Source organism: Anopheles moucheti, unplaced genomic scaffold, assembly GCF_943734755.1.
Source record: "Anopheles moucheti unplaced genomic scaffold, idAnoMoucSN_F20_07 putative_Y_1, whole genome shotgun sequence".
In the NCBI taxonomy this organism is placed as follows: Eukaryota; Metazoa; Arthropoda; class Insecta; order Diptera; family Culicidae; genus Anopheles; species Anopheles moucheti.
In genome coordinates, this window is record NW_026453651.1 from 1,501,532 (window position 1) to 1,509,020 (window position 7,489).

A 7,489-nucleotide genomic window follows, 5' to 3' on the forward strand; every position below is an offset into this window, starting at 1 on the left:
TTTCATACAAAAACTGTTAATTACAACTAACTTTGTCCATCCGATTCGAACTTTGTACTTTGATACGAAGTTCCACCAGAAGTGTGTTTTCATACAAAAACTGTTAATAACAACTAACTTTGTCCATCCGATTCGAACTTTGTTCTTTGATTTGAAGTTCCACCAGAAGTGTGTTTTCATACAAAAACTGTTAATTACAACTAACTTTGTCCATCCGATTCGAACTTTGTTCTTTGATATGAAGTTCCACCAGATGTGTGTTTTCATACAAAAACTGTTAATTACAACTAACTTTGTCCATCCGATTCGAACTTTGTACTTTGATACGAAGTTCCACCAGAAGTGTGTTTTCATACAAAAACTGTTAATTACAACTAACTTTGTCCATCCGATTCGAACTTTGTTCGTTGATATGAAGTTCCACTAGAAGTGTGTTTTATACAAAAACTGTTAATTACAACTAACTTTGTCCATCCGATTCGAACTTTGTTCTTTGATTTGAAGTTCCACCAGAAGTGTGTTTTCATACAAAAACTGTTAATTACAACTAACTTTGTCCATCCGATTCGAACTTTGTTCTTTGATTTGCAGTTGCACCAGAAGTGTGTTTTCATACAAAAACTGTTAATTACAACTAACTTTGTCCATCCGATTCGAACTTTGTTCTTTGATTTGAAGTTCCACCAGAAGTGAGTTTTCATACAAAAACTGTTAATTACAACTAACTTTGTCCATCCGATTCGAACTTTGTTCTTTGATTTGAAGTTCCACCAGAAGTGTGTTTTCATACAAAAACTGTTAATTACAACTAACTTTGTCCATCCGATTCGAACTTTGTACTTTGATATGAAGTTGCACCAGAAGTGTGTTTTCATACAAAAACTATTAATTACAACTAACTTTGTCCATCCGATTCGAATTTTGTTCTTTGATTTGAAGTTCCACTAGAAGTGTGTTTTTATACAAAAACTGTTAATTACAACTAACTTTGTCCTTCCGATTCGAACTTTGTTCTTTGATATGAAGTTCCACCAGATGTGTGTTTTCATACAAAAACTGTTAATTACAACTAACTTTGTCCATCCGATTCGAACTTTGTTCTTTGATTTGAAGTTCCACCAGAAGTGTGTTTTCATACAAAAACTGTTAATTACAACTAACTTTGTCCATCCGATTCGAACTTTGTTCTTTGATATGAAGTTCCACCAGAAGTGTGTTTTCATACAAAAACTGTTAATTACAACTAACTTTGTCCATCCGATTCGAACTTTGTTCTTTGATTTGAAGTTCCACCAGAAGTGAGTTTTCATACAAAAACTGTTAATTACAACTAACTTTGTCCATCCGATTCGAACTTTGTACTTTGATACGAAGTTCCACCAGAAGTGTGTTTTCATACAAAAACTGTTAATTACAACTAACTTTGTCCATCCGATTCGAACTTTGTTCGTTGATATGAAGTTCCACTAGAAGTGTGTTTTATACAAAAACTGTTAATTACAACTAACTTTGTCCATCCGATTCGAACTTTGTACTTTGATAGGAAGTTGTACCAGAAGTGAGTTTTCATACAAAAACTGTTAATTACAACTAACTTTGTCCATCCGATTCGAACTTTGTTGTTTGATTTGAAGTTCCACCAGAAGTGTGTTTTCATACAAAAACTGTTAATTACAACTAACTTTGTCCATCCGATTCGAACTTTGTTCTTTGATTTGAAGGTCCACCAGAAGTGTGTTTTCATACAAAAACTGTTAATTACAACTAACTTTGTCCATCCGATTCGAACTTTGTACTTTGATTTGAAGTTCCACCAGAAGTGTGTTTTCATACAAAAACTGTTAATTACAACTAACTTTGTCCATCCGATTCGAACTTTGTTCTTTGATTTGAAGTTCCACCAGAAGTGTGTTTTCATACAAAAACTGTTAATTACAACTAACTTTGTCCATCCGATTCGAACTTTGTTCTTTGATTTGAAGGTCCACCAGAAGTGTGTTTTCATACAAAAACTGTTAATTACAACTAACTTTGTCCATCCGATTCGAACTTTGTACTTTGATTTGAAGGTCCACCAGAAGTGTGTTTTCATACAAAAACTGTTAATTACAACTAACTTTGTCCATCCGATTCGAACTTTGTTCTTTGATTTGAAGTTCCACCAGAAGTGTGTTTTCATACAAAAACTGTTAATTACAACTAACTTTGTCCATCCGATTCGAACTTTGTTCTTTGATTTGAAGGTCCACCAGAAGTGTGTTTTCATACAAAAACTGTTAATTACAACTAACTTTGTCCATCCGATTCGAACTTTGTACTTTGATTTGAAGTTCCACCAGAAGTGTGTTTTCATACAAAAACTGTTAATTACAACTAACTTTGTCCATCCGATTCGAACTTTGTACTTTGATACGAAGTTCCACCAGAAGTGTGTTTTCATACAAAAACTGTTAATAACAACTAACTTTGTCCATCCGATTCGAACTTTGTTCTTTGATTTGAAGTTCCACCAGAAGTGTGTTTTCATACAAAAACTGTTAATTACAACTAACTTTGTCCATCCGATTCGAACTTTGTTCTTTGATATGAAGTTCCACCAGATGTGTGTTTTCATACAAAAACTGTTAATTACAACTAACTTTGTCCATCCGATTCGAACTTTGTACTTTGATACGAAGTTCCACCAGAAGTGTGTTTTCATACAAAAACTGTTAATTACAACTAACTTTGTCCATCCGATTCGAACTTTGTTCGTTGATATGAAGTTCCACTAGAAGTGTGTTTTATACAAAAACTGTTAATTACAACTAACTTTGTCCATCCGATTCGAACTTTGTTCTTTGATTTGAAGTTCCACCAGAAGTGTGTTTTCATACAAAAACTGTTAATTACAACTAACTTTGTCCATCCGATTCGAACTTTGTTCTTTGATTTGAAGGTCCACCAGAAGTGTGTTTTCATACAAAAACTGTTAATTACAACTAACTTTGTCCATCCGATTCGAACTTTGTACTTTGATTTGAAGTTCCACCAGAAGTGTGTTTTCATACAAAAACTGTTAATTACAACTAACTTTGTCCATCCGATTCGAACTTTGTACTTTGATACGAAGTTCCACCAGAAGTGTGTTTTCATACAAAAACTGTTAATAACAACTAACTTTGTCCATCCGATTCGAACTTTGTTCTTTGATTTGAAGTTCCACCAGAAGTGTGTTTTCATACAAAAACTGTTAATTACAACTAACTTTGTCCATCCGATTCGAACTTTGTTCTTTGATATGAAGTTCCACTAGAAGTGTGTTTTCATACAAAAACTGTTAATTACAACTAACTTTGTCCATCCGATTCGAACTTTGTTCTTTGATTTGAAGGTCCACCAGAAGTGTGTTTTCATACAAAAACTGTTAATTACAACTAACTTTGTCCATCCGATTCGAACTTTGTACTTTGATTTGAAGTTCCACCAGAAGTGTGTTTTCATACAAAAACTGTTAATTACAACTAACTTTGTCCATCCGATTCGAACTTTGTTCTTTGATTTGAAGTTCCACCAGAAGTGTGTTTTCATACAAAAACTGTTAATTACAACTAACTTTGTCCATCCGATTCGAACTTTGTTCTTTGATTTGAAGGTCCACCAGAAGTGTGTTTTCATACAAAAACTGTTAATTACAACTAACTTTGTCCATCCGATTCGAACTTTGTACTTTGATTTGAAGGTCCACCAGAAGTGTGTTTTCATACAAAAACTGTTAATTACAACTAACTTTGTCCATCCGATTCGAACTTTGTTCTTTGATATGAAGTTCCACCAGAAGTGTGTTTTCATACAAAAACTGTTAATTACAACTAACTTTGTCCATCCGATTCGAACTTTGTTTGTTGATATGAAGTTCCACCAGAAGTGTGTTTTCATACAAAAACTGTTAATTACAACTAACTTTGTCCATCCGATTCGAACTTTGTACTTTGATACGAAGTTCCACCAGAAGTGTGTTTTTATACAAAAACTGTTAATTACAACTAACTTTGTCCATCCGAGTCGAACTTTGTTCTTTGATTTGAAGTTCCACCAGAAGTGTGTTTTCATACAAAAACTGTTAATTACAACTAACTTTGTCCATCCGAAACGAACTTTGTTCTTTGATAGGAAGTTCCACCAGAAGTGTGTTTTCATACAAAAACTGTTAATTACAACTAACTTTGTCCATCCGATTCGAACTTTGTTCTTTGATTTGAAGTTCCACCAGAAGTGAGTTTTCATACAAAAACTGTTAATTACAACTAACTTTGTCCATCCGATTCGAACTTTGTTCTTTGATATGAAGTTCCACTAGAAGTGTGTTTTCATACAAAAACTGTTAATTACAACTAACTTTGTCCATCCGATTCGAACTTTGTTCTTTGATTTGAAGGTCCACCAGAAGTGTGTTTTCATACAAAAACTGTTAATTACAACTAACTTTGTCCATCCGATTCGAACTTTGTACTTTGATTTGAAGTTCCACCAGAAGTGTGTTTTCATACAAAAACTGTTAATTACAACTAACTTTGTCCATCCGATTCGAACTTTGTTCTTTGATTTGAAGTTCCACCAGAAGTGTGTTTTCATACAAAAACTGTTAATTACAACTAACTTTGTCCATCCGATTCGAACTTTGTTCTTTGATTTGAAGGTCCACCAGAAGTGTGTTTTCATACAAAAACTGTTAATTACAACTAACTTTGTCCATCCGATTCGAACTTTGTACTTTGATTTGAAGGTCCACCAGAAGTGTGTTTTCATACAAAAACTGTTAATTACAACTAACTTTGTCCATCCGATTCGAACTTTGTTCGTTGATACGAAGTTCCACCAGAAGTGTGTTTTCATACAAAAACTGTTAATTACAACTACCTTTGTCCATCCGATTCGAACTTTGTTCTTTGATTTGAAGTTCCACCAGAAGTGAGCTTTCATACAAAAACTGTTAATTACAACTAACTTTGTCCATCCGATTCGAACTTTGTTCGTTGATATGAAGTTCCACTAGAAGTGTGTTTTCATACAAAAACTGTTAATTACAACTAACTTTGTCCATCCAAAACGAACTTTGTTCGTTAATATGAAATTCCACTAGAAGTGTGTTTTCATACAAAAACTGTTAATTACAACTAACTTTGTCCATCCGATTCGAACTTTGTACTTTGATTTGAAGGTCCACCAGAAGTGTGTTTTCATACAAAAACTGTTAATTACAACTAACTTTGTCCATCCGATTCGAACTTTGTTCTTTGATTTGAAGTTCCACCAGAAGTGTGTTTTCATACAAAAACTGTTAATTACAACTAACTTTGTCCATCCGATTCGAACTTTGTTCTTTGATTTGAAGGTCCACCAGAAGTGTGTTTTCATACAAAAACTGTTAATTACAACTAACTTTGTCCATCCGATTCGAATTTTGTACTTTGATTTGAAGTTCCACCAGAAGTGTGTTTTCATACAAAAACTGTTAATTACAACTAACTTTGTCCATCCGATTCGAACTTTGTACTTTGATACGAAGTTCCACCAGAAGTGTGTTTTCATACAAAAACTGTTAATAACAACTAACTTTGTCCATCCGATTCGAACTTTGTTGTTTGATTTGAAGTTCCACCAGAAGTGTGTTTTCATACAAAAACTGTTAATTACAACTAACTTTGTCCATCCGATTCGAACTTTGTTCTTTGATATGAAGTTCCACCAGATGTGTGTTTTCATACAAAAACTGTTAATTACAACTAACTTTGTCCATCCGATTCGAACTTTGTACTTTGATACGAAGTTCCACCAGAAGTGTGTTTTCATACAAAAACTGTTAATTACAACTAACTTTGTCCATCCGATTCGAACTTTGTTCGTTGATATGAAGTTCCACTAGAAGTGTGTTTTATACAAAAACTGTTAATTACAACTAACTTTGTCCATCCGATTCGAACTTTGTTCTTTGATTTGAAGTTCCACCAGAAGTGTGTTTTCATACAAAAACTGTTAATTACAACTAACTTTGTCCATCCGATTCGAACTTTGTACTTTGATACGAAGTTCCACCAGAAGTGTGTTTTCATACAAAAACTGTTAATAACAACTAACTTTGTCCATCCGATTCGAACTTTGTTGTTTGATTTGAAGTTCCACCAGATGTGTGTTTTCATACAAAAACTGTTAATTACAACTAACTTTGTCCATCCGATTCGAACTTTTTTCTTTGATTTGAAGTTCCACCAGAAGTGTGTTTTCATACAAAAACTGTCTAACTTTGTCCATCCGATTCGAACTTTGTTCTTTGATTTGAAGTTCCAAAAGAAGTGTGTTTTCATACAAAAACTGTTAATTACAACTAACTTTGTCCATCCGATTCGAACTTTGTTCTTTGATTTGAAGGTCCACCAGAAGTGTGTTTTCATACAAAAACTGTTAATTAGAACTAACTTTGTCCATCCGATTCGAACTTTGTTCGTTGATACGAAGTTCCACCAGAAGTGTGTTTTCATACAAAAACTGTTAATTACAACTACCTTTGTCCATCCGATTCGAACTTTGTTCTTTGAATTGAAGTTCCACCAGAAGTGAGCTTTCATACAAAAACTGTTAATTACAACTAACTTTGTCCATCCGATTCGAACTTTGTTCGTTGATATGAAGTTCCACTAGAAGTGTGTTTTCATACAAAAACTGTTAATTACAACTAACTTTGTCCATCCAAAACGAACTTTGTTCGTTAATATGAAATTCCACTAGAAGTGTGTTTTCATACAAAAACTGTTAATTACAACTAACTTTGTCCATCCGATTCGAACTTTGTTCTTTGATTTGCAGTTGCACCAGAAGTGTGTTTTCATACAAAAACTGTTAATTACAACTAACTTTGTCCATCCGATTCGAACTTTGTACTTTGATTTGAAGTTCCACCAGAAGTGTGTTTTCATACAAAAACTGTTAATTACAACTAACTTTGTCCATCCGATTCGAACTTTGTACTTTGATAGGAAGTTGCACCAGAAGTGAGTTTTCATACAAAAACTGTTAATTACAACTAACTTTGTCCATCCGATTCGAACTTTGTTCTTTGATTTGTAGTTGCACCAGAAGTGTGTTTTCATACAAAAACTGTTAATTACAACTAACTTTGTCCATCCGATTCGAACTTTGTTCTTTGATTTGAAGTTCCACCAGAAGTGAATTTTCATACAAAAACTGTTAATTACAACTAACTTTGTCCATCCGATTCGAACTTTGTACTTTGATTTGAAGTTCCACCAGAAGTGTGTTTTCATACAAAAACTGTTAATTACAACTAACTTTGTCCATCCGATTCGAACTTTGTACTTTGATAGGAAGTTGCACCAGAAGTGAGTTTTCATACAAAAACTGTTAATTACAACTAACTTTGTCCATCCGATTCGAACTTTGTTCTTTGATAGGAAGTTGCACCAGAAGTGAGTTTTCATACAAAAACTGTTAA